This window comes from Carassius auratus, chromosome 29 (genome assembly GCF_003368295.1).
Source record: "Carassius auratus strain Wakin chromosome 29, ASM336829v1, whole genome shotgun sequence".
Taxonomy (NCBI): Eukaryota; Metazoa; Chordata; class Actinopteri; order Cypriniformes; family Cyprinidae; genus Carassius; species Carassius auratus.
In genome coordinates, this window is record NC_039271.1 from 1,245,949 (window position 1) to 1,271,253 (window position 25,305).

Here is a 25,305-nt window from a genome sequence, read left to right on the forward strand (position 1 = left end):
CAACCAGCGTGAATCATTGGGCAACAGGTCATAAAAATAGTTATTCAAAGGAGCACTACATAAGACACTGGACTTTGGAGAACTCCACAAGAAAGATTGCGCAGCTGTATGTGCGGTAATGTGCGTCAGTTTAATTACCGGGAGAAATGAATGCAGCGCAACTGAAACAGAGAATGGGAAGACAAGAGAGAGAGAGAGTGATGTGATCGCTCATTTGAAGAGGGGAAACGACAATGAACACTTGTCTGTTCTCTTTTTTTCTCTCTTTATAGCACCTGATTGTCAACGTGACTGGACGGATTGAGAGGCAGAGAGAGAGAGAGAGAGAGAGAGAGAGAGAGAGAGAGAGGAAGACTGACAAAGAGGAGAGAGAGATGGCGGTGAGTTCACATTGTCCGCACACATTGTTTTGATCTGTCCTGTGTGCTTTTCATCCAACTGTTGACTGGCAGTGTTTACATGTCTTATACTCACATGGACTGACGCTCCTGACTTCCTTTAGAGAATTTCTCCTTTAACACATACATATGTGGGTTGTTGAGTTTAAATAGGTTTGCATATGCAAACTGCTGAAGTGATTTTAACGAAAAACCTCTTTGAGGCTTGTGACAGATGTCTAGCTATGGCAATATTTTCGATTGCTGTAAAATAGGATTAAATTGTACTCGGACAGAATTACTCAGAGTTTGGGAAAGACAACATGCTCATTGTATTCCTAGTTATGTTATACAGTGGGGAAAATATTTATTGGATCCCCTGCTTATTTTTTAAGTTTGCCCACTTTCAAAGAAATGAAGGGTCTGTCATTTTTATGGTAGATTTATTTTAACGGATAGAGACAAAATATCAACCAAAAAATCCAGAAAAAACACATTATATAAAATTAGAAATTTAATTTGCATTTCAGTGAGTAAAATAAGTATCTGATCCCCTACCAACCAGCAAGAATTCTGGCTCCAACAGATTGGTTATGTGCCCATTTACTGTCAGCTCATTAGGTGTAAATGACACCGGTCTACACAATATGTATCTTTCATTCCAACCTCACCCACCACCATGAGCAAGACCAAAGAGCCGTCAAAGGATGTCAGAGACAAGACTGTAGATCTGCACAAGGCTTGAATGGGCTACAAGACCATCAGCAAGAAGCTTGGTGAGGAGGACACAACTGGTGGTGCAATTATTCGGAAATGGAAGAAATACAAAACAACCTTCTAGCTCTGGGCAAGATCTTGCCTCATGGGGTAAGGATGATCATGTGAAAGGTGAGGGATTAGCACCGAACTACATGGGAGGAGTTTGTTAATCACCTTAAGGCAGTTGGGACCACAGTTACCAAGCGAAACATTGGTTACATACTACGCCGCAATGGACTGAAATCCTGCAGCGCCCGCGAGGTCCCCCTGCTCAAGGCACAGGAACAGGTCCATTTAGTGTATGCCAAAAAACATCTAAATGATTCAGAGACGGCTTGTTAGAAAGAGCTGTGGCCAGATGAGACCAAAATTGAGCATTAACTCGAGAGAAATTCTGACTATGACCCCAAGAACACCATCCCTACATTCAAACACGGAGGTGGAAACATTATGCTTTGGGTATATTTTTATGCTAAGGGTATTGCCAATGCTTCACGGCATTGAGGTGCAAGTGGACGAGCCATGTACTGTAAAATTTTAGACGAGAACTTCGTTCCCTCAGCCAGAACACTGAAGATGGGTCATCCAGCATGACAATGACCCGAAACACACACTGCCAAGGCAACAAAGGAATTGTTGAAATTAATGAAAGCAATGGAACAAAATAATGATTCCAACAGCTTGGACGTAATATAAATATACATATTTATGATATGTCTTTAATATCTCAGTTGTTTCTCCTAAAGAGCACTGAAAATTTCATATGATTTCAAATATGATGCCTTATGCCATTTTGTTTGTTTTGTAACTCAGTTTTTCTGTATCAGAAGAAATATCTGAGACTTAGTTGATATTCAGATTAATCATAAGTCTCTCAGTTATAAAAGAGCACTACAAAAGATTGTATTGAAGTCAGTCAGTTCACCACTCTGTGTGTTTGTGTGGTTAGGATATCACGCAAAGTCAGAAAGGCAGAGGAAGCGCTGTGACGAATACTGAAATGAATCTGGAACAATAAGTCCGCTCCAGGATGACGGAGCGACATGATTGGCTGAAGGACGTGTCCCTCAAACAAAGTGTTATTTGATTGGATGGCGCGTCCCTGGCGGATTGCCAGACCTCATGTGGGGATTTTACTGCTTCGTAGGAAAGCAATGTGCTGTCTGGGGTTTCCGGGGGACTGAGTTGTGTGAAATGTAATGCTTTTGAAAACATCTGAAAACGTCTCATACTCAAAGCCAGATCAAACTTTATGACACGTATAATCAAAAAGTGTTTTTATAATTTGACTAGAAGATTTTGAGTTTTTAAAGATGAATGAAAACTCCTTCAAAGCAGTTATAAAGAAGAGGCATGGGGAAATTATTCAGAAATATATAAATGGGAACAAGGTAAAGAGAAACTCAAGTGGAGAGGTAATATGGCTTGTGAATATGGAAATGAAGATTGAGTTAACGTAAGTCGTGCTATGGACAAGAGTGAAACCATTAATCATACAGTATAGTACTGTTACTTTTTAAATCATTATAGTAAATCTGAAAAAATGATTACAGAAGCTTCATTTTTGGGTGAACCGTCACTTTAAGAGCTTGTATATATGGGAAAGAAATAGAAAATAAGAGAGAAACAGGGAAAAACCACAAAGATAAGAGACAACAAAGTGAGAAGAAGCAGAGAAACCTGGAGTCCTGTTGAGGCAGGGGCGAAGGTGACTCCGGAAAAAGAACATTCTTTGGCCGGCTTATGGTTGTTGTAAAAAGACACTCAAGAACACAATGTTCAGCTCTGGTTTTGCCAAGAGGCACTGCCATGATAAACAAGAATCACGTGTGTCCAGAAAATGCCACAGAGATCCCCCGAAGAAGTTACCAAAACTATTTCTCTGTTTAAACAAAAGCTAAATCAATTTCCTGTCTCACTCTATTATTCTGTGACTTACTCTTTTTTTACTCTATGACAGAGATTACCAGGCCGTGGACTGTCATGCTAGAAAACCAGCATGGTTTTCCTTGAGCTACAGCATCAGTCATCATGGGCAGCTCCAAACTGACAGCTGAAACCGAGCGTGGTCAGACTTATTCATAGTACTATTGCTCAGGGTTAGTTATTTCAACAAAAAAACACCTAATCTTAAATGTGTTATGAGTGTGTGACTCATGCATAAGTTTTTGTGCTACAAGTGAATAATACTACTTCAAATCATATGACTTGATTAGGAGTTGTGCTAGTACATTTATAATTTTGATTTTTCTGCTTTGTGAATGACAAAACAGTCTGAAAGATAGCATAGGAACCTGAGCTGTAGGGACCAGAATATCATTGATACATAGTAGGGCATGTAGCAATATGCTAAAATCCCCTCCCAACACCTTAGCAATCATGTATCAACACCTCTGCAATGACCTATGACACTCTAGCATCATGGTGGTGGAATGTTTTGCACAGACAAGCACCTGTCATATTTTCTTTAGCACATGTAAACACCTAGTAGTCATGTAGTTTTTTTTACTGACCACAAGATGGTAGCGTCAACACTCTATTCTAAAATCAGTTACTTAAAGGGACAGCTCGCTTAAAAATCTGTCATTATTTACTAAAAAAGATGGTATTCTCTATAGTTTTGGTGAGCATTGACTCATTGATGATATTATGTTCCATAGAAGAAAGTCAGTCATGCAGGTATGGAATTATCTTTACATTTGTGGATATTTCTTTTAATGCTCTGCAGATTTCAACAAATTCTGATGAGTTCCCAGTCACAACCATTGATTTAGGACCTGCGGGCTGCTTCAAACCCAACATCTTAATCCTGTTTCCATTTGCACCCTCCAGAACTGAAAGTTCAGACACTTTCTGACCCTAAATGCCAGTTAGAATGAGAAAGCACTTTACGATGAAAACATGGAGGTGTGCATGTGTAATCCAATGCTGCAGTGTCATTACCCAGAGCGGGGGGTGGGTGGGGGGCACTCAGCAGTGACAGGTCTTTTAATGAGCCTATTAAGAGCACTGCAAAGACCAGGCTAATACCAGGAGTCATTAGTGGCACAGCGGACGCAGCACACCCTGGGGAGAGGCTACTTTTGGCAAACATGCTGGGATGGTGAAGATGGGTTGATTTGGTGCTAACTGGCACCTCGTCTGCATTTGTACACACACAGAGAAACAGGATGGGCGTTCTCTAGTGGCTGGTGTGGTAATTGCTCGGTACGCCAAAAATGTTGTTTTACAACCATCAGACCCGGGCTGGAGCATTCATTTAACCGCTCATGTGGGTTGTCCGTCAGCAAAGTCACGGTGCATATCTGTATCCGCTTAATGTAGGTTTGGCCTTGCTGGGTTTTATGGACTTATCAGGAATATAAGCTCTGCAGCATTGATGTTGCATGGTTCTTCTCTTGAATTCCTCTGAGCTTTCAGAACCACCCCTCAAGAGAAAGTCCTGTGTTCAGCTCACTGAATAGGGGTTTGTACTGTAGCACTCCTTTCAAGAAACCAACTCATCTACCGCCCACAGTGGCATGTAGGGACACAGCTTTCAACAGTATTAATACAGCTTTCATACCAGTGCGACTTCATATAAAGTGTTATTAAATGGATTCATCTGGACTGAATGCTGGTTGGTCAATACAAAAAAAGTTTCAAATAAATGCTTTTCCTTTGCACTCACTTCTGTTCATCAAAAAATACTGGTAAATGTATCACTGTTTTTGCTAAAATATTAAGTAGCACAACTGTTTACAACATTGATAAGAACTGTTTAAGCACCAAACCAGCATATTTGTATGCAGTATGATTAATATTAAAGTATGCTTAGTCTTGGTAAGCAAACATACACATTATATGAAAATGCTAGACTGAAAGCTATTTTAATATATTAAACATAATATATAAGCCCACACAGACTAACTGCACCTTTACACATAATAGTAAATATCGAATCTGACTCAGAATCTGGTTCATTTCCTATTTCCTCCAAAAAAGGCTAGACGGAATTTCCCTCTATAGATCTAATAAATTTCACCTAATGCATTTAACTCATTAATATTGTGACATTATTATGAGTCTCGCAGAGTCTCACATTTACAGAGATGAAGCCTGATACATATTTAGTCATATCCTCTGGTCTAGTATTGACTTAGCTTCCATAAAAAGTAATTTCTTGACTGAGTGACCCGGTGGTGACTTCCAAGCAAGCCATACTGAAAGGTGATGGTGCATGGTGGGACGACTGTTATGTTAACACTTCTTAAAGGTCCCATTTTTCGTGCTTTTTTTGAAGCTTTGATTGTGTTTACAACCTGGCAATGCCGATCTGAACGTCATCCTGAAGAGGTACTTATAATCACAGGATGCTAGAGGCCTTGTAAGGAAGAGAGAGTGACTCATCAGTTTTATGGGAGTCCGAGCACTATGGAAAGACCTGACCCAATAGGACGACAGCACTTCAGGTTATGTCAAGTGCATGAATATGTCTCTGCAAGGTGTGTGATATTCTTCATTTCACACATTGATGCTAGAGGCCTTGTAAGGTGTGCTGTTGCATGTGAAAGTATGACTGACGTTTTAATATTCTCTCTGATTATACAACTTGGATGCTTATAAACGTCAGCGGTGCATTAAAATTACACACCTTAGACAGTGGCGGCTTTCTTGTAACCCTGAAATAGGGGCTTATATTTACATGTTTGTATGTTCTTGCACAAAACAATTGCAGTGCTGCTTGCTGACTAGTATAGCTATTACAATTTTTTCACTATTAAATGGCTTGTGCGATGGATGTGAATAGTAGCTAACAATTTCCACATGATTGTTAAAGAAGGACCGGAGCGGAGTCAACAGAATTGTCTTGATTCATGACATTTAAAAATGTGAACGTCATAAAGGACTTCATAAAATTTGACTGCTCCTGCATTAGTAAATGAAGATTGTTTGGTCTTTTCTGCGCTGCAGATGCCTAAATATTAGGAAGTATGGCTCGGAAACACATCTCATACTAATTGTAATGTCTTTATCTCTATGGTTACTAGTTTAATAAACATCTCAGAACCTCAATTATTCAACAAATGAAGAGCTAGAAGTTCTGTTATCTGACAAAGTTATGTCATTTGCTGGATAATGGATGCTCTTAATCTTTAGCACATTAAAATACATATATAAATATTGAATTTCAGATGAGAGAGTTTTTGCTTTGTGAAAAAGGTTGTTGTGGAGATTCATGTGTGTGTATCAAAGTTATGCTAGGTCTAGTCAAGATTAGTTGGATAAGAAGAGTGTGTTTGGGCAGTTGCCAGAACAGTGCTATGCAGTGTAGTGATACTAGTCTTGGCAAACTTAACTTATGTGAACGAGGTGTCATGGCTATATTTTCAGGGGTCACTATATAGTTTGTCCGCACAGATGATTCACACACTTCCTCTGCCAACAGAAATGGTAAATGCCATGTGTGTGCAATGGCTCGCTTGTTTACCTGGTTTGGGGAACATCAGGAATGTGTACTATGTTTGCGGATGTGTGGGCCAGCATTTGCGTGATTGTACGCGTTGTGAAACCTGGTCATAATTGCATTCTGGCACTATCCCACACCACACCTTGACTTCTGATGAGCAGCAGTTGATGGCTGGGTGGCGACAGAGAAGTTTCACTGTTCGTTTTATGTTGAAAAGAGCAAAGTGTGTTAAAAGGAGCGCCGGACGGATCTCAAAACAAACTGCTGATCTGTTTGTGGTTGCTGATGTCAAGATAAGCTGTTTGAAACTAGAACATGTTACCCTCTCAACCAATCAGAATTTATTTCAGCGGAACGGCACATTGATGCAGCGTTCACATCGATAGCTATCTGCCACAACAAAGACATCCAAAATTATTTATTTTTAAAGAGGCCATGGATTTTATATATATTCCGTAATTTCCGTGTGAACTCGACATCGCACTGCTGCAGTTAATATACAAATGCTTTCCCTTTCATTACTTTGTAAAAGCAATTGATTCCTTGTCAAAATAGAATGACTTTATATATAAAACCTAATTTATAATCATATTCTCAATAGCTGTTTTCAGTCTAAATGGGGCATAAGGAGAAAATATCCTTTTATGTCCAGATAGGAGTGATAATTACAGTAAAACTGATGGTGGATTCCCGTGGGAGGTCTTTTTGTGATGCTGGAGGGTCTGGGATAACAGCGTGTAAAAGGATGAGGGTTGGCTAAGCAGCAGGAGGACAAGGAGGAAGTGGCCCATTTTGGCAGATTCCCACAGAGAGAGTTGCTAGAGGGTTGTGGTAGTGACTGACAAATTAGGGTGAGTGAAAGTGAAGGATCAAGTGATTCACTCATTCGTGAAGGAGGATGGGTTGCAAGACTGGGTGAAGGGTCAGCAGAGCAAGAGTAGAGGAGTGTATTTCACACCCTCGCTTTCCTGCAAGTTGAGGGAAATGACAGTAGTATGAGTCGAGTGTCCAGGCCTGTGATCTCGTCGAAGTGCGGCGCCACTGTTGACTCCGTCTTCCCTTGTTTGAGGTCTGCCACCGGATTCCTATGCTGTGAGTGGAATCGGCACCTGCAACAATGACCACTTTCCTGTTACTGGATCTATTCTATGGCGGTAATGAGCATGTGCACTCATGCCCGTAGCCAGTTATGAGGTCACTGAGGTCTGGACCTCGGTAAATTTTTCATGTTCAGAAACTTCATTTGTTCTCTGAATGACTAAATTGCTGTTAAACTCCTCATATGAGTGTCTCCTCATATGAATGTTTAGTGTCTGTGGTATGACAATGATCGTTGCAAGACATTGCCGGAGTGAGCGTGTCTTCTTGAGAGAGTTGTGAGTGATGGCGTGGGCGCAGCCAGAGTTGCCAGATTCAGCTATTATAAGCCTTTTTGGACTTGTCTTTTGCACTTAATTTGACACTTTAGAAAGTAAATTAAGTAGGAAGTTGCATTTTAGGGTCAGCTATATTTTTATTGTATCTTATTTGCAAAAAGATTTGAAAAAAAAATTTTTTAAGAGCAATATCTGGCAACACTGTGCCGGCACGACAGTAATCTAAAAAGCCTGTTGACAGGTTATTGCTTACATTTTCGCACATCAAGGGACACGCAAAAAAATATCATAATCTGTCAGAAACGTTATCAATATTGTCAGAAACGGTAGCATTTAACACTAGTGCAGAGATCTGTAGAACACAAGGTTACAGAATTAAATGAAATACACAAAAACTAGCCATGAAGAAGTCTATGCCGAATCATTTAGTATAGTAGTTACATTTTCACAAATCATGATATAAACATTCAAAAGAGCACTAGACAAAGTTATCAGCTGTATAACAATGGTTATTAATAAAACCTATAACAGCAATCTGGATTGTTGCATGAATAATAAACTGATAAAATTATTCACCCCTAACTATAGTTAAGTATAAAAATGTTTGATGCAATAAATAGGGTATGATTTAAAAATAAGCATCCCTCCAAAACAGAGAAAACATCTTTCACAAACATCTTTTTTTCTTTATCTTTTCAAATTTTTATATCCTATGTATTCAATGAGTTGAATTTATAGGGGTTATTATAGCACAATTTTATAATAAGGGGGTTATTATAGCAACCTCCCCTTGCACTTGTGAAATTCCCCTTGAGTACCGAAAGAATCAGAAAGAAACCGAGAGATGGACTGCCTGCCCTTTACTGTTGTTAAACTTTTATTTTCACTCTCAGAATTAGCTCTGCTGGTACGTTTGCATTCAGTCATGTGCCTTTCATTTTTAGTTAACTGATTAAGCATGTTTTAATTTGCGTTTGCAGCTAGTCACAAACGCAAGGAGCCAAGCAACAGGATGTTTTATGATCAATTGGGTTCTAATTATGTAGCCCCGCCCACTTTAAAAGTAATTGGTTTAAAATTCTGCTCCACATAAGTGTATATCACACATTAAAAATGTTCTGATTTTCTGTGATCATACGTTTCACTTTTAGTGTGGACAAACTTATCTAGGTTAGGTTGCGTGTTATGAGTGTTGCGCTTGATGTGTAATTCAGGGTTATGAGCATTCCTGTATTGCCACAATTATTTGAAAGTGCGCACTGGATATCGCAATAGTACCTTCTGATTCTGAACTACAACTTTTACTGAAGCATTGGTGTTTATTCTACAACTAGTTTGGGCAAAAAAATTCCCTCAAGCTTTCCAGTTGATTACAAGCAACAAGTGTTTAAAAAAAAAAATCTTCAAAACATCTGTTGCTATGACAAGTTGTTTTTGATTGAGCTCATCTATTACCATCGGCCCTCCCTTTTCCTCTCAGCAACCTCAAATCAACGTGTCCTTACCCTCAAAGCAACGTGTCCTCAACCTCAAAACAACGCTCCTTCGTAACCAATCGCTTTTTTTTCTATGGGACCTTGTGAAACAGCACACCCCAGTGGCCCTGTACTGTAACTACAAATGAATTAGTGCCTGATAGATGACACATGAAGCATTTACAGAAGGAGAGAGGGAGGAGAAAGAGAGAGAAAGTGAGATTGGCTTGCCTGCGGACTCACTTGGCAGGAATCGCTTGACTGGATGTGTCGTATATGACTGTGCAAAACAGGCACGCACTCACACAGACAGACGCAGTGAGTGAAAGTAACAGGAGAGGCTGCTTGGGATCACTCTGTTGTGGAAAGTAGAGCAGCAAGGTTCCTTCACAGAAACTTATTGGATACTCTCTCGTTGTTGGATGGTGATGTCTGGTGACAGTGAGTGTTACATTTAAAATCTGTAAATCATCATTCGGTCATATTGAAGCTTTTATTGAGATATGGTGAGTATGCTTGTGTCAGCGCAGTGTTTCTTGGACCAGAAGGCTTCAGCGTACAGGTGTACTGGGATTGGAATAAGTAGTTTGTTGGTGTTAAACTACTAGATAAACAGCACATTTGAAACTTGATTCTATTAGCAGATACTAATATACAAAGGGAGTCACAGGTTTATCTTTTCAGTGTGAGTACCAAAAGAATCCAACTCATGATCTAAATGTTGTTTGCATCAATCAAGCTACAGGAATAGAAACTGAAACAAAAATGTGAGGATGATATAAGCATGTGAACTCACTAAAAACTTTTAATGTTGCTTTATTCTGTGTGGAATTTAACTAACCTTAAAATGTACTTTAAGAAATGTGAACGAACATTCCCATAATACAGTTTCAAACAAAGTCTGCTTTAAGAAATGTAAATGTACATTCCAATAGTACGGTTTCGAGAAATGTAAAGTATTTAAATACAATTTCTGGCTTGGAATGATTCCACTAAGACTTTTCTCTTTCGATCTCATTTCGTCATGCGTATAAATTGCATTTTATGCATTGTGTTAGTTTGTCTTGTGGCATTTGCCCACGCTTTGGCTCACTGATTGTGGTGAATGCAGCTGTAGGTGTGGCCAGGACGCACCTTGACCCATTATGCCACCTGCCCACCTATAAATCTTTATCAGCTTTATTACCATCTTTATCACCACCCGTGTACAAACTACCAGAAAATACTTTGGACACACCTGTTCATTCTTTAGTATTACTTTTTTCTACAATTAAAAATTCTAGTAAATTCATCAAAACTATGGAGTATTCGGTTATTATTTACTCACCTTCATGTAGTTCCAAACCTGTATGATGCTCTTTCTTCTGTGGAACACAAAAGAAGATATTTTGAAATACAGTGTGACTCTGTGGGGTACAAAACATTGTAGGTTTGGACACCACTGACTTTGTATGGACAAATGTGTTTTTTATATATACATGGTTTATATATATATATATATATATATATATATATATATATATATATATATATATATATGTGTGTGTGTTTTACAGATTATATTCATTTTTTGGAGGAACTGTCCCTTTAAGAATATGAGAAGCAAAGGTGTGTTCATAATTTTGACTGGTACCATATTGTCAACAGAAATACAGTGTTGTGTTCATTTTCTGTGTACATATGACAATGTACTGTTGAAAGAGTGCATATTTGCATACAGTAACTTTGTGTGTGTTTGCATTCTTGAGGGCCTTATTCTGTCCGCTTTGCTGATTCATGGTAGGAGTGTTTGAAAAGTTCATGCTCGTTAGCACCACGTTTACTCATATTTCAGCACTGCTAGGCACCTTAATCACCACGGCTCCAATGAGACTCATGCTGACGTCGACAGGTGATGTCACTGCCACTAAAATATTCTAGGTCAGGCCAGAGTTTAATCAATGATAGTTTTAATGTTGCAAGATCAGGACGGAAAATGCTGCGGGTCAGTGTTTTTTCCATAATACTATGTGTATGATTGTTTAAAAATGAATTAGGAGATGAATGTGACATGCACAGTTGGAACAAAGATTGTCGCAAAGGATTCAGGAGTGAAGCAGCCTCCCTCTCCTCCGCGGTCTCCACGGTAACTAGCTTGGGTGGCACTATTACAGTTACTCAGTGTCTGAGTGTATGGTCGGGTCGACATTTAAACACTGCCATGTTTGTTAACATTTAAAGCTGAATGAGAATAAGTAAAGGGGTGGGCGTGGAATATCTGTGAATGTGTTTGTGTGTGTATATTAGGGGAATCCAGAGGACAGTGTTATCACTCAGGGACTGCTCTTTGTTTAAAGTAATTTTTAAATTACTTAGGAGAGATAAAAACACAAATTAACAAATTGTTGCCATATGTAATGATTATAATGCTAAAAAATCAAAATGGAGAGAACAGCTTAGATCAGAGGTCTCCTCTGCTCCTGGTAAGCTACCGTCTTGCAGATTTCAGCTGCAACACCAAATAAAAGAAACACCTGAATCAGCTAATCAGGGTGTTCAGGGCTACTTGATAATTACAGACAGGTGTGTTGGAGCAGGGTTGGAACTGAAGTCTGCAGGAAGGTATGAAAAATCTTACAGTCCGTCCAGAACAATGATGTCTCTCTCAGGTTATAATCCAAATCGTTATTTTTATTAAATGTGTAGAAATGTGTAGTTCTGTAAATATTAAATAGAAACATAAGTATGAATATAATAATATATGTAAACAACAAAAAATGTATAACAATTAAGTGGTAAAAACACTGATACAACCAAAATATAACACACAATATTACAACCTTACAATATTGTAATGGGCATCCAATACAATGCATTTCCATTTTGGAAAGGTCCAGTGTTGATTTAGACCCCTTTAACTTTCAACATATCTTTGTATTTTACAGAAGATAGATAGAAAGTCTTGTAGGAAACAATGTGAGGTTGAGATAATGTGAAAATTTTGGGCTGAGCAATCCCTCTTAGTAAGTCTCCATTTACTTAATCAAATCTCATTGCTGTCTATGAGACACAATATAAGCTATTTGTTCTTTTGTTTTGGCATCTGACCTAAATTATTGGTCTTGTTGTATCTAAAAGGACCATTGTGAAATGTTTGAGCTGCACTTGCCCACCTGTAGAGCCCAAATCCCAACATTACCACATGAATTCTAGCCTGAATCTTGGCTACACGTCCCATAGTAATGTTGACACTGTGAACTTTTGGTTGTGTGCACTTACAGTGGCTAGTGTTTTGAAAAAGCCGACAGCAGTACCAGTGAGAGGACAAGAGCTAGAGTTTATTTCCCTTTATTGGAGCGCCAGGTTTCTGATTTTTTTCACAAGGGTGTGTGCTTCCTTTTTACATTTTTTTCATGTGTTTGTGTGTGCATCTGTATGTGATTGGGAGGGCTTACAGGGACACACCCTCTGTTATAGAGCAAGATCTTCATGTGAATTCTCTTGCCCTCTTTTCCAGTGCAGCTGTATTGGTGGTCCAATTGGTGCTTTCTGGGTCACAGGCGATTGGAGCATTGGAGGGATGCTTGTATGTCTTTGAATGCAGTATGACCAGTTAAAGAGGCTGTCAGGGTGAACGAGCACTGCCTAGGGCACATTATCCAACTTAAGGTAAGATGTAATCCTAAAATGCTCCTAGAAACTGCAAAGTGTGTTTGTGAATGTACTAATGACTGTGCAAGTGTAGGGGGATTGCCTTATTGCCTTATTCTCAAAGGATTCTTGCAACGCTACCTATGATTTTTGGTCTCAAGTCAGGTTGTGACTAGGGCTGCACGATAAATCACATGTGATATTTAATGCGCATCTTGTTAGTAAACCTGGTTCTGTAATCAGCGGTAAATCTCCGTCACTTGCACGCTTTCACATGGAGCAGCATTAACTACACAGAGCCATTGCTGACTGACAAGCATGCTCAAAACCACGTTCAGGTTTTTGCATGTTTTGCGTTAAATAATATCGAATGCGATTTATCGCGCAGCACTAGTTGTGACCATGACTATGATGCCTTGTTTTGCTAGGCAGCTCAGTAGGTTCTAGAACTATTGTGTGTTAGACAGTTAAGGCACAAATTGTGTATGTGTATGTGTGAGAGAGAGACAGACAGAAACTGAGAGCTGAAAGTACGTCAAAAGGAAGGTAACTCAATCTGGGCAGCTGTGAGTCATTCCGGTGCAGTGCCACGTCTCAGTGTATAGACATAGAGAGAATACCTGCTCCGGCTGTATGGTTTTGTGTTGGATGGAAACGGTAATGTTTAACAGTGAGCCAGGCCTAACATGAAGGTGAATAAAGGTGTAAAATAGAGTGAGAAAATAAAATGTCAATGCAAGATGAAGATGTAACCTTGACATACGTGCCAATGTGTCACGCCTCCTCTCCCATGTGCTCCTGGGCAAACAGCGGTGAATGTGTGTGCGCTTCGATATGCAGACAAATCATGCACCTGGGAAGATTGGAGAAAACATGTTTTGCGATGTGGAGGAACGTACTGTACAGTAATTGGCTTCTCCTATTTGAGCAGTGAGAAAATTACAAGACATGATTATATCACTGCTTTAGTGGCCAATGGTGGGGCAGAGCAAACACACGAGAGTGTGTGTGGTTTTTATGTGTTTCTGGTATGGTATGCCTCGGGGCTTTGGCTTTGTATGTCAGGTAATCCTCCTGAAAAAGATGGATTACAGCGCATATAAAAGGAAAAATGTATCAACAATGCATTTGAACTTTCCTGTTGTATGTATGCTTGGAATAATTGTTTTTTTTTATATATATATTTGGTTTTATTTTTTTTAATATATTTTGTTGTTTTATAATTTTTTTTGTTGTGGTTTAAATTGTGTTGTGTATGTTTTATTTGTTTTATTTATTTTTGGTTTGTTTTATTTGTATATGTTTTATATCTATCATTTATTTTAATAGGTTGTGTTTTTTTTTTTTTTTTTTTGACCAGGCACACCAAGTAATTTTTCCACAACTAAGTGAAAATTCTTTGCAATGTGACACTTTCACAGCCAGTGAGAATATTTAATATTTAACAAACTGTTATGTAGAGAAAGATTTTGGACCAATGAGATTTTAGTGTGGGTGGAGCTACACGGCACAAAACTAAATTTTATACCTAAATATTATTTTGTTTGGATTGTTGTTGTGCCTAGTTACAACACACCACTAATGTGTTTTTGACCTTCATGTTATGTTCCGATGATTTTGCAAAACAAAACCTGTGCTAATTGAAAGAAAACAAGTTTGATGAAAAATCACATAATGAGAGATTTACAAGCATTTCTTTTAAAAGAAACAGCAACTTAAAGAATTTTCAGCACAGCTCAATTGTTCTGTGGAGGTCAGTGGGTAGCTGGGTCAAAAATGGGCTTGGTTTGTTTGATAATGGCTCTATAAAACCATGACATCATCTCAGGCTCTTTCAGAGCTAGAAATACAATCACAATTCAATCTTGTAAAAATAAGACCAAATTTTGGCAGCAGTTTTTATGGGTTTATTCATATTTTATGTCTCATTGGATAAGATTAACAATTAAGGACTTTGCCCTCTCAAAACGTAACATCAAGGAAGCATGTGCATTATGTGCCAGTGGACAATGAAGTACACTGCAGTCCGTGGCTGGCGTGATGCCCAGTCTTTCTTAAGAAAGCTAGATTAATGCTTCCTCCTCTTCCCACTCTCTCGCTAGCCTCAGACTGTTACGATTGTATTGAATGAATTCAGTGATTTTTCATCTTTTATCCAGTGCATAACCTATCAATATCCTGAATTCAGACGCATATCATTCACAATCACTAAACAACCTTCTTATTATTAAATTATCTCTGGGAGAGATTGAAAAACGAATGTGTTTGTGGTGTTATCGATTGATGTCAGATCTGTGAAGTCATTGAAGACGTCATTGTGGGATTGGCACTGAAAGAAATCACTCAGAGAAAGAAGAAAGAGATTGAGGACCATTTGAAAACACAGAGGAGTCATCAGTCTATTGGTTAAAAGACAGATTACAATTATCCAGAAGGAAGTAACAGCGGCAGTCATTCTGTTTTATATTAAATGTCTCAGATAGTGTGGATCCTTGGCAGATTTAGTTTCATCATTGCATGGGATGTTATCAGGCGGCCATAATGAAACACGAGGTAGGTGCTAACCTAATTCAGAAAATTACCCAGCAGCATAATCATGTCACGGCTGTTTATTGGTTTCAAGCACTCAGCGATGAGTTTACAACTGAAGTGGTGTGTTATGGAGATTCAGTTCTTAGTTTTGATTGGACACACCCCATAGGAAGTTGATTTGGAACTTGAATTTACTGAACTACAGTTTTAACACGGAATTTATTCTGGGAAATTAAATGTCTTTCCTTCATGGTTCACACAAGTTAGTTTATTAAATATGAAGAAAAAACTAACACATACAATTAAATACAATTTTCTATAGTTGAAATGTAATTAGTCTCTCTATCCATCCATCTATAGTATCCATCTAGCCATCTGTCTATTCATCCATCTTCAATGTGCATGAATGGTTACGTAACATACATTTCAGTCGTGTATTATGCAAACAACAGTATGGAGGATGATTGATCTCATTTTATAATGCTGTTTTAAAATGAAAACACACTACTGTAAACGTAGCATTTCTATGGGGGTTTGGATGCTTACTACAGACTCACGTGTGAGACATTTCTGGGCGTGACCGGTGCAAACCACTGTTTTTCCTTGATGCCTCACCACAGCCAATCACCAGCACTTGATTTAGGTAAATACAGTAAAGCATGCTGCATGCTTATTGGTTCACAGATGTTGACAAGATGAACCCCTTTGGTATCAAAACTTGGTACCGAACACCAAGAGATTTTCCAAACTCGATGGTATCAAGGCAATTCAGTCAGTGCCTATAAAGTATCAAACTTGATAGCCAGCCCTATCTCCCACCCATCCATATATCTGTCTATACATTTTGCTACAGTATTAATCTATCCATCCATTCATTCATCCACCCGTTTATCAGTCATCTATATATACTCATCTAATTATAAATCCATTTATATACGAGTCCATCCATATATCTGTCCATCATCAAAATATTCATCTATTAATCCAACTTCAAGGTTTTTTACATTTATTTCAAAAGTATCATTAAAAGTTTGTCTTGGCAAACTATGTTTTTCTAGTTAAAGATTTGAATCCTATTTTTTTCCTTACTTTAAATCTGTCCATCCATATTTTTTTCTTAATTGAAATCAGGAATAATAAAATGAACTATTATAAGATCTGACCCCACTTTAAAGGTCAGGGATAGCGTGAATGCAAAGAAAATTCGATTCTTCACTCATTCGTAAATTTTTGGCTCACTTGGGTTCTGAGTTTTACATTCAATGTGGACTTAAACTTGAATTATTAGCCGTTAAATATATAAGCAGACATTGATTTGTTTGGGTTTTTACCCACACACAATAATTAGGCTGACTTAGTGCTCATCTCACCTCACACAGTGCTACTCCTAGTAGAGCGGTTCCTGTTGTGTGTGCTGAACTGTAACGTCACTGGGGCCCCACACTAGGTTTCTGGGAACTAGTCACGTTTACTGTAAAAGTTGTATTTTTCTTTTTTTTTTCTTCAGCACTTAAATTTTGGGAAGCAGACTTGGCCCTGGGCCCTCTGTTAAGAGGTCTCTGCTTTATGACTCGCTCCTGTGGTTAGGTGGAAGTCTGACCCCATGCCACCGACAAGTCATGAAAGCAAAGACTGTGCGAACAACATGCAGGAAAGGATTTTTTTCCTTTGCTATTAATCACCACTGAGATGGACCCTGTGACAGATGATCTGATTTAAGGCCTGTTTGCGGCATGAGTCAGAGGAAGTATACTTAAGCGCAAGTGCAGTGAAATGAAGAACAAATGTGCGCTGTAAACTCAGAGGGAGGGGGGTAACAGACATCCCTTAGGATTGCGGGGGGAGCACTGAGTTACGTGAGCCATAGCCGACGGCTAGACGTGAGTCAGTTAAGACTCATGGTACTTATTAAATTATGGATACAGTATCAAGGCATACTGTAATAGACTTCCAAGAAGATATTCCCTCACTTGACAGAAATGTGTCATTTCTCGGAAAACGCTGTTGTTTAAATATAAACCTGGTGATCATCACACATCGTGTTAAGTTTGTGGTTATTCGCCAAACCTCATTCCTAGGGTGTGGTGATCAAAACTCAGGATTGGTATTTGGAAGGTTGCTGGTTCAGTCCCACAAGTGAGTCCGACAACACAGCTGTGCCCCATAGCAAGGTATGTAGATTTAATGTTCATTTAGAAAAAAAAATCTAATGCAAATTGTCATTATTTACTCACCCTCTTGTCATTAAAAACTTTCATACATTAAAAACCAAATAAGATGTTCAGCAAAATGTTCATGCTGCTCCCATGATGTAGCGATGTCTTAGGCGACCACAAAACTTCTGCCAGAGAATACAAAAGTTAGTATTTATAATAATTTATTATCACCATGTTCCTTTTGGGGCTCTGTGTTTTATTACTTAGTAAGTCCTTTAACATTTTCTCTTCTATCATAGCTCTCAAAACTCTAAATTAGCATTTAGAGCATTTAGCATACTAAATTAGCATTTAGGAGTATATATTAATACTTTTGAATTGGCCAATGCAGCATGTCATTGACTTTAAACATCATATTTTAAAATGTACTAGAATTGCGGGGATGAATGTGTTAATTTCTGTGATTAATGTGAATTGTTTAATGACTTTAATCAATATAGCATCCTTTTCTATTCCAGGTGCTAATGTTTTTCCCAGTTTTTTTTTTTTTTATAGTATAGGGTTCTATTCTCAGACTGACATGCAGAGCAAGAGAGTAATCATAATTCATGATTCACAGCTTTAATATATACACAAATATAAATATACCAATTTGTTTTCACAGTTTAGAAGGGAGCAGTGTGAACATTGTTCTTAGCATCTTATTTTGTGTTGAAGAAAGTAATCCATACAGGTTCGGAACAATGAAGTGAGTAAATGACCGTTTTCATTATTGGGTGAACTAGTCTTTTAATACCAGGTTTCTTCACAGAGAAGTCATTTAGGATAAAACTGTCTGGTAAACGCTGCATCAGAGTGAGTGTGCTGTGTGCGAGAGCGGGTATTGGTGGTTTAGAGGTTATCAGAGAGCGGACACGCATAATAAGCTGCACACTGCGATGGGGAAATGTAAAATTACTGATTTGCGTAGTGGAGTTTCTGTTGGCCAGATGAGCGCAGGCTGAGTTTTTTCAAGGAGCGCTTCTCAGAACAGCTTATTTAGCTCAGGACATCCTGGGAATTTGTATTCACAGGTCACTATAATTTTATTCCTCCTTTGTCAAAACCCACTTGGTAGAATAGCTTATTTGTTAGGTGTTGCTATACATAGGTTCAACTGAAGTGATATACCAAAAATAAACAAGCACAGAATTGCGAGCTATAATGAAAAGGCTCTTTGTATGTAACATGACATCACTTCCCTTCACATCATACCACAAATCGCTAAATCCTTCAGATCCAGTCTATGTGTTTGTGTGTTATTGCCAAAAAGGAACTGAACCAAATATGGTTCCTGGAATCTTGTTCCCATTATCACTTATCCTCCTTCTCCCTACCTTATTTTTCTGTCTTTCCACTTTGTTTGCCTAGGTTATTAACTCGCACTCTAAATTTGGCCCACTCTTCTGATACGGTTGTTAAGTTTGTTTATCTGTATTTGCCCACAAAGGAACATTCTCCTGTGGCTATGTCACACTGCGCGTGTACGAGTGGGCCAAAGTTCAGCCTCTTCCTGTAAATAGATCAAAAGGAACAGCCAGATGTCTGAAATTCCCCACAAAATGACACAGAATTCCAGAGAACTTGCGCACAAGAGCATGCTTTGGGCCGATGCACTGCTGAAATGGCTGTTGGTCGTGCCAGGAGACTTAGAGGGGAAATAAATATTTTGGTTATTAAGAAAGTGATGTGTTGTATTATGTGTGGGAATGTGCTTGCTTATGTATTTACATGCTAATACTGCTTTCATAAAAATATATACAGGGGAGTCCAAAATTCTGAGAGCGTATCTGCGATTTTAACCAGGAACACTTGGTTTTATAAAAAGTTTATGACTTTGAAATATTTGTGTACGTTTTTATTTATTTTGTTTAGTGACTTAATAAAATAAATTAAACGTTTTTCCTTGCATTGAATCAAAAATCTAGCTTTTTTCAAACTGTTATTCTGCTAATATATTTTTAAACAAATTTGGGCATTACAAAAATGCAAAATAGATTTTCCCTAGACTTTATATTTAATTTAATTTTGTTTAATTTGTTGCATCATGTGGATTTAATGAAACTCACAGGGTAGCACCACTTTTCAGCCTTGATTTATTAAGAGGTGGCGGTCTCCTTCAGAATGGCTTCTCATTAAGTTTGTGAGAGAGAGAGAATGAGTGTGTGACCTGCTGCCATTATAGCCATCACTCTCCGTGCCCCATGCATGAACTCAGGAGGACATGCTAAGCCATATTAACACCATGCTGAACTCTATTGACTGATCTGCATGAACTTCTCGCTCTTGCACACACAGCGGTGTTAAAACCATCTATCCTCACAGCACTGTCTCATGCCGTTCTTTTCATCTCAGAGTCTTTACAGAGAGTATTTGGCTGCACTCATGTATCTCTCTGCAAGACTTCAGACGGGCAACTGCAGTGTGCCTTCAGGCCACAGAGGATATTTAGAGTACATTTACCTGACAACAATGTGCTAAAGAAGAAAAAACTTGAGTTTTCGCAGACAGGCAACAACGTTGTCAAAATTCCTTTTTTACACAGATCTACGAAAACGCATTAAAACCCTATTTTATGCATGCCAGCCCACTAGTTGGTGATGTCACTTTGTGAAGAAACACTACGCACACACACGACATCACCGTTTTCAAAAATGTGCACTTTTGTAGTTCACGCTTGTGTTGATAACATTATACATTTCAAAAACGTACGTTTTCAGGGCGCCAAAACTTTGTATTGTAAATGAATGGCCAAAAGCAATAAAAACTTTCCAGTTTTTAGTTGAAAATGTTGTTGTGTAAATGCCCTTTTAATATCAATAAAAAAAATCAGGATGTACTGTATGTAACTAATATTTGGAAAAATATGGAACAATGGCAATGGGCGTATCGGTTCGGATGTGATATACACTGTAGACCAATCACATAAGACTGGGCCATCTGACCAATCAGAACAGAGTAGGCTCATGGAAAGGTGTTGTTTAGAGAGACTGAATCTTTGTACTGCTTCAAATGAATTGTTTGAGAATCTGAGCAAAAGGTGATTATTAAAGGCATATTTTGAGAAAATAAAAGCTTTTTTTAAACTTGCATGCATGTAAACATTGTAGCAGACTCCCAAAACATTATTAGGAAACTTAAAAATGGGATAATGGGGCACTTTCATTTAACTGTGCTTGCGTACATATGTGTCATAGTTTGACAGGAAAAAAATAAAACACACATGCCTCCTATGATTCACATATGACTCCCTATGATTCAAATCTGACTCATCAGGTAAAACATCCATACATCCCTCCATCATATCTCTCACTTTTTTATGCTGGAAAAGAGTGTGTGTCGGACTAATCGAGGTGGAAATGTGATGAGTCACTATCTCTTAGGTCAGAGCGCACTGTTGGGTTTTAAACGTTTGATGGAGAAATAAATACACCACAGCTGTATGTGTATGCATATGTTGTTTACATTTATAAATGAAAAATGGGCTCTGTACAGTGGTGGGCAGATTCTCGTGATGCTCTACGACCTGCTTTGACGCATGTTCTGTAGTGGTTGCTGATTTTAGTTTTTTTTTTCTTTTTTCATCAGCCTGTATTTCTGAAACCGCAGTTACTTTAATGGATAATACACTGTTAAATATGTCAGATAAGCTTAAAAAAAAATGTTCATCAACTGGTTTTTATTAGTCATTATGTAATCATTTGGAGCAACAAAATGAATTTTTCAGTGAAAAGGGAAGAAAAATTATGGGCAGGACTTGATTTTATCCACCAGGAATTGATTGGATTGGGAAAAGATAAATGTTAGATACAATAATGGAGCATGTGTGTTATTACTAAAGTTATTAAAGTTATTTTGATTTGAGACCTTTAAGAAATATTTTTAAGAATATGCATTGATAAACTGTGCCCCAAAACATCAATAATTTGTATTACACATATATATGCCATTTTATTTATTTCAACCCTATCAAATACATTTCTGTCCAAGGCCTTTTAGAATAATAGCATTAGTTAATTAAGTAATAGCTTTATATGTTTTGTTCCCCAAAATTAAAATAACAGAGCTGATCATAAAACTAAGCATTTCAATATCATCTTACCAAGACATAATTGGGAGATATAGAGGGATAACTGAAATTCATATGCATTTAAGTAAGTAGTCTGCCATATGGTTATAAAAATTGATTTGCATTTCAAGCTATCAGAATTTCTTTTTGGTCATAATTAACTGCTTCAAAAAATAAAATTAAGGTGTTTTTTTTTTTTTTCTCTCAAGTTCCATATTTTCACTATACCTGTTTTATACCATAAATAGACAAACAGGTTTTTAATATTATCTAAGTTTAGATAACTGTTCTATTTAAAAAAAAAATAATAATAATATATATATATATTAAATAAAAATGAGAAGAGATACGTCCGTGTTTAAAGGTCAGATTCAGGTCAAAATATCTCCTTACACTGCACATTTTCACTTCTCAAACACTAATCACTATAAAGGAGTTTCACACCACCTCTCTAACAAATTCAGCAGTGAGAAACACTCACATGGCTGGGCAGATTAATCACTTCTGGGCCACGTCATTACAGATCTCACTCCAGCCAAGCCACCAAAGAGGACAGGTGTTTCTCTTTTCAGACAAGAAAACATTCAGCTGTCCTTTTTGGTGGCAGGGCTTGGTAAGTAAAAAATAAATCGATAACAGAGAGAAACATGTTGAGCGAGCAACTGAGATTAAGAGCATGCTATAAGCAGAAATAGGAGCTCTTGTCGTTCTCTTTTTAAAATCAGGCCTAGGAGGCAATGGAACGGGAGGGGGTGATGTCATCACTGGTAGCAACGGGCAATCATGCAGTCCATTCATTTTTGTGGGTTTCTGTGTATGTGTGTGCACGTGCAAGTTTCTGTCTTCTGCATGCCACTTCCTGGGATTGAATAGAGCAGGAAGTGGAGAGACAGGGTGCAAAGAACAACGCCTCCATGGTGGGCTTTTCACACACACACACACACACACACACACACACACACACACACACACACTAGAGAGCAGGACTCACATGTGTGTTTGTGTATTCAGTGAATTGGCAGGCATCCCTTTAGCTCTGCCCTGGTTTTGCTGGGTGCTTGTGTCTGAATGAGATGTACTGAAACACTGCCCTCTTCTGTTTGCTTTCAGAGCTGCAGAGAAATGTTCGACTCCTGGTTTTCTTATTGGACATGGTAAGTATATAATATCTCATCATGCATCATGTCATATCATATAATTTCATATTATGTATCATATATCATATCATATCTCATCATGTCATACCCTTTAAGGGAAAAAAAAAGTGAAAAATGTCTGAAGATTTCTGGGCTAATTTGTATTCTCTTGTTCAGAAAAAAAATCTTTTAAAGTGGTTTAAGCATAATTCTTTATTTATTTTTTTTAGTGGCATTAAATGCAATTGCAGAAGTAATCATTATTTCAAACAAGCTTCTGAAAGGCTTCCTCCATCAGCCATATTCTGATAAACAGGTAGTCCTGTTCCAAACTCATGCCACTAGTTGTGGTTTACAGTGAGCCATCTCAAGGTTTTCTAACCGAGTAACCTCAGTGGACCACAGTCACATTGTTATTTGCCATTTTCAGAGCCCAGTGCTGCTATAGAGACAGGTGTGATTTCTCAGGACAGCCATTTTAGTAATATGTAGCTGTACAAAAAAAATCTGAATTGCTTACAGGACCTTTAATAAGGTTTGCCGGCTGCTAGTGCTGTGCTATTTTGAATAGTGTATTTTATACAAGATGATATTTTCTGTCCAATTAAACTGACAAATCAGAACACCAAAGCTAGTGCCAGTTAACAGAAGACAGTTAACTGTCACTTTGTGTGGAAATCATGGCTACATTTCTCTCCTCTTATCCATGCTGAGTGACTTAGGCCATTAAATCAGGCACCTCCTGTGGATTCCAGGGTGTAAGAAACTGATAATAAGGTGTAATAATACACCGTCAGTCAAATGTGCATGAGATTCTTAGCATTCAGATGAGACCTTATGCAAGCCGCTAGAGGAAAGTAAGAATGACAGTAGTGCACAGCATTTTGCTACAGGCCGGATACAAGGAAATAAAATACATGCCTCCAGCACAAACAGTCAACAACATATTTCTTAGTCTGAATATAGCTACTAACCCTAAGGTTTTAAAAGTACAGGTGACCTAAAATGAATAATCTGTCATCATTTTTTCATTCTCATGTTGTTTCAAATTCATAACTTTCTTCTGTGGAACAGAAAGATGATGTTTTGAAAAATGTTTCTATCCATATAGACAATAGGGTCTAATGGAGTTGTTTTGGTTTCAATGCATGGACAAAAATGTCTTTTGTGTTCCACAAGTCATCCTTGATTGACTCAAATATGCTGCCAGTTACTTATATGATGGATCAGTTTTAAAACTAAAACTAGTTTTTTTCCAATTCAAATAAAGCTGATTTAAAATAGATTTATATAAAATATTAAATGGAAAAACAATAACGTAAAACAAATCAGAAACGATTCCTTTGGTTTCCTTTATTCCTTTGGAATAAAGCTGAAATTCCTTTGGAATAAAGCTGAAATTCAAACGTTAAAGTACTACAATTCCTAAAATTGAAATAAATTCAAGCTAAATAAATTAAATGGCTAAAATGACAAAAGCACATATAATGCTATTTATACAGCTAACTGTAAAAAGTTTAAGATGAGGTACTAAAATGACTTAAACTGGAAAAAAAATCTATATAGAAATATGAAAAACAAGCGAATAAAAATGACAAGACCACGTAAAATTACTGAAAATTTTAAATTACAATTTACATTCACATTTGATCAGACAATTTTATCCAAAGCAACTTACAGTGCATTCAGGCTATACATTTTTTTCAAAATAGTAATTTGATCATAGTATGTAAAAAAATAACACTTCACAGGTGATACGATGATTTAATGGGTGGCAAGGTGTCTAGCAATGATATCATTTCCGCGATCAACCATAGGCTGAGTGGTAAACGAGGAGCAGAAAGGTGTGCTACATACATACATCACACTTTCACAAACAGTGTGTCATGACTGAACTCATTTCTAAGTGGGTCTGAGATTACATCAGTGCTGTGTTGGTGGAAGGGACTTCAGTGGGCCGCCCGCAGGTGATTGACCAATCCTTTTCGCATTTGACTGCGACTTTGAATGATGACATTGTTTAGAGATCTTCCAGTGACTCATCATTTCCATCTCCCAGCAGTTCTCCTTTAAAAAAGGTTGACGTCATCCTTCTACGGACAAAACCAATGCATGGACTCTTTCTGGGCAATCAGGGTCTATTTATACAATGGCGCGGTGACCATGACCCATGTGTTTCGACAGAGTCACTTCCTGATAAAGCATGCCCACTGCTGTTCAACCTTTTGCCTTTCCTGTTATGTTAATAATCAACGAAACCAGTGACACAGGGACTTCTGATGGGATCGTTCGCACTCCTGGACGCTT

The 25,305-nt window shown here is 38.0% G+C and overlaps 1 long non-coding RNA gene across 2 annotated transcripts in view; it reads left to right on the forward strand.

Annotated features, from left to right (window-relative positions):
* LOC113047812 (uncharacterized) overlaps positions 1-24,596 on the forward strand; it is a 45,835-nt gene extending 21,239 nt beyond the window's left edge. Inside the window, exons 2-4 of one of the 2 annotated variants that reach the window (XR_003276353.1) lie at positions 273-380; positions 12,938-13,084; positions 22,973-24,596. This is a non-coding gene — a long non-coding RNA (uncharacterized LOC113047812). Of the gene's footprint in view, positions 1-272; positions 381-12,937; positions 14,279-22,972 lie in introns of those variants that run through there. The other variant, XR_003276352.1, reaches the window with a different exon arrangement.
* Positions 24,597-25,305: the final 709 nt, after the last annotated feature.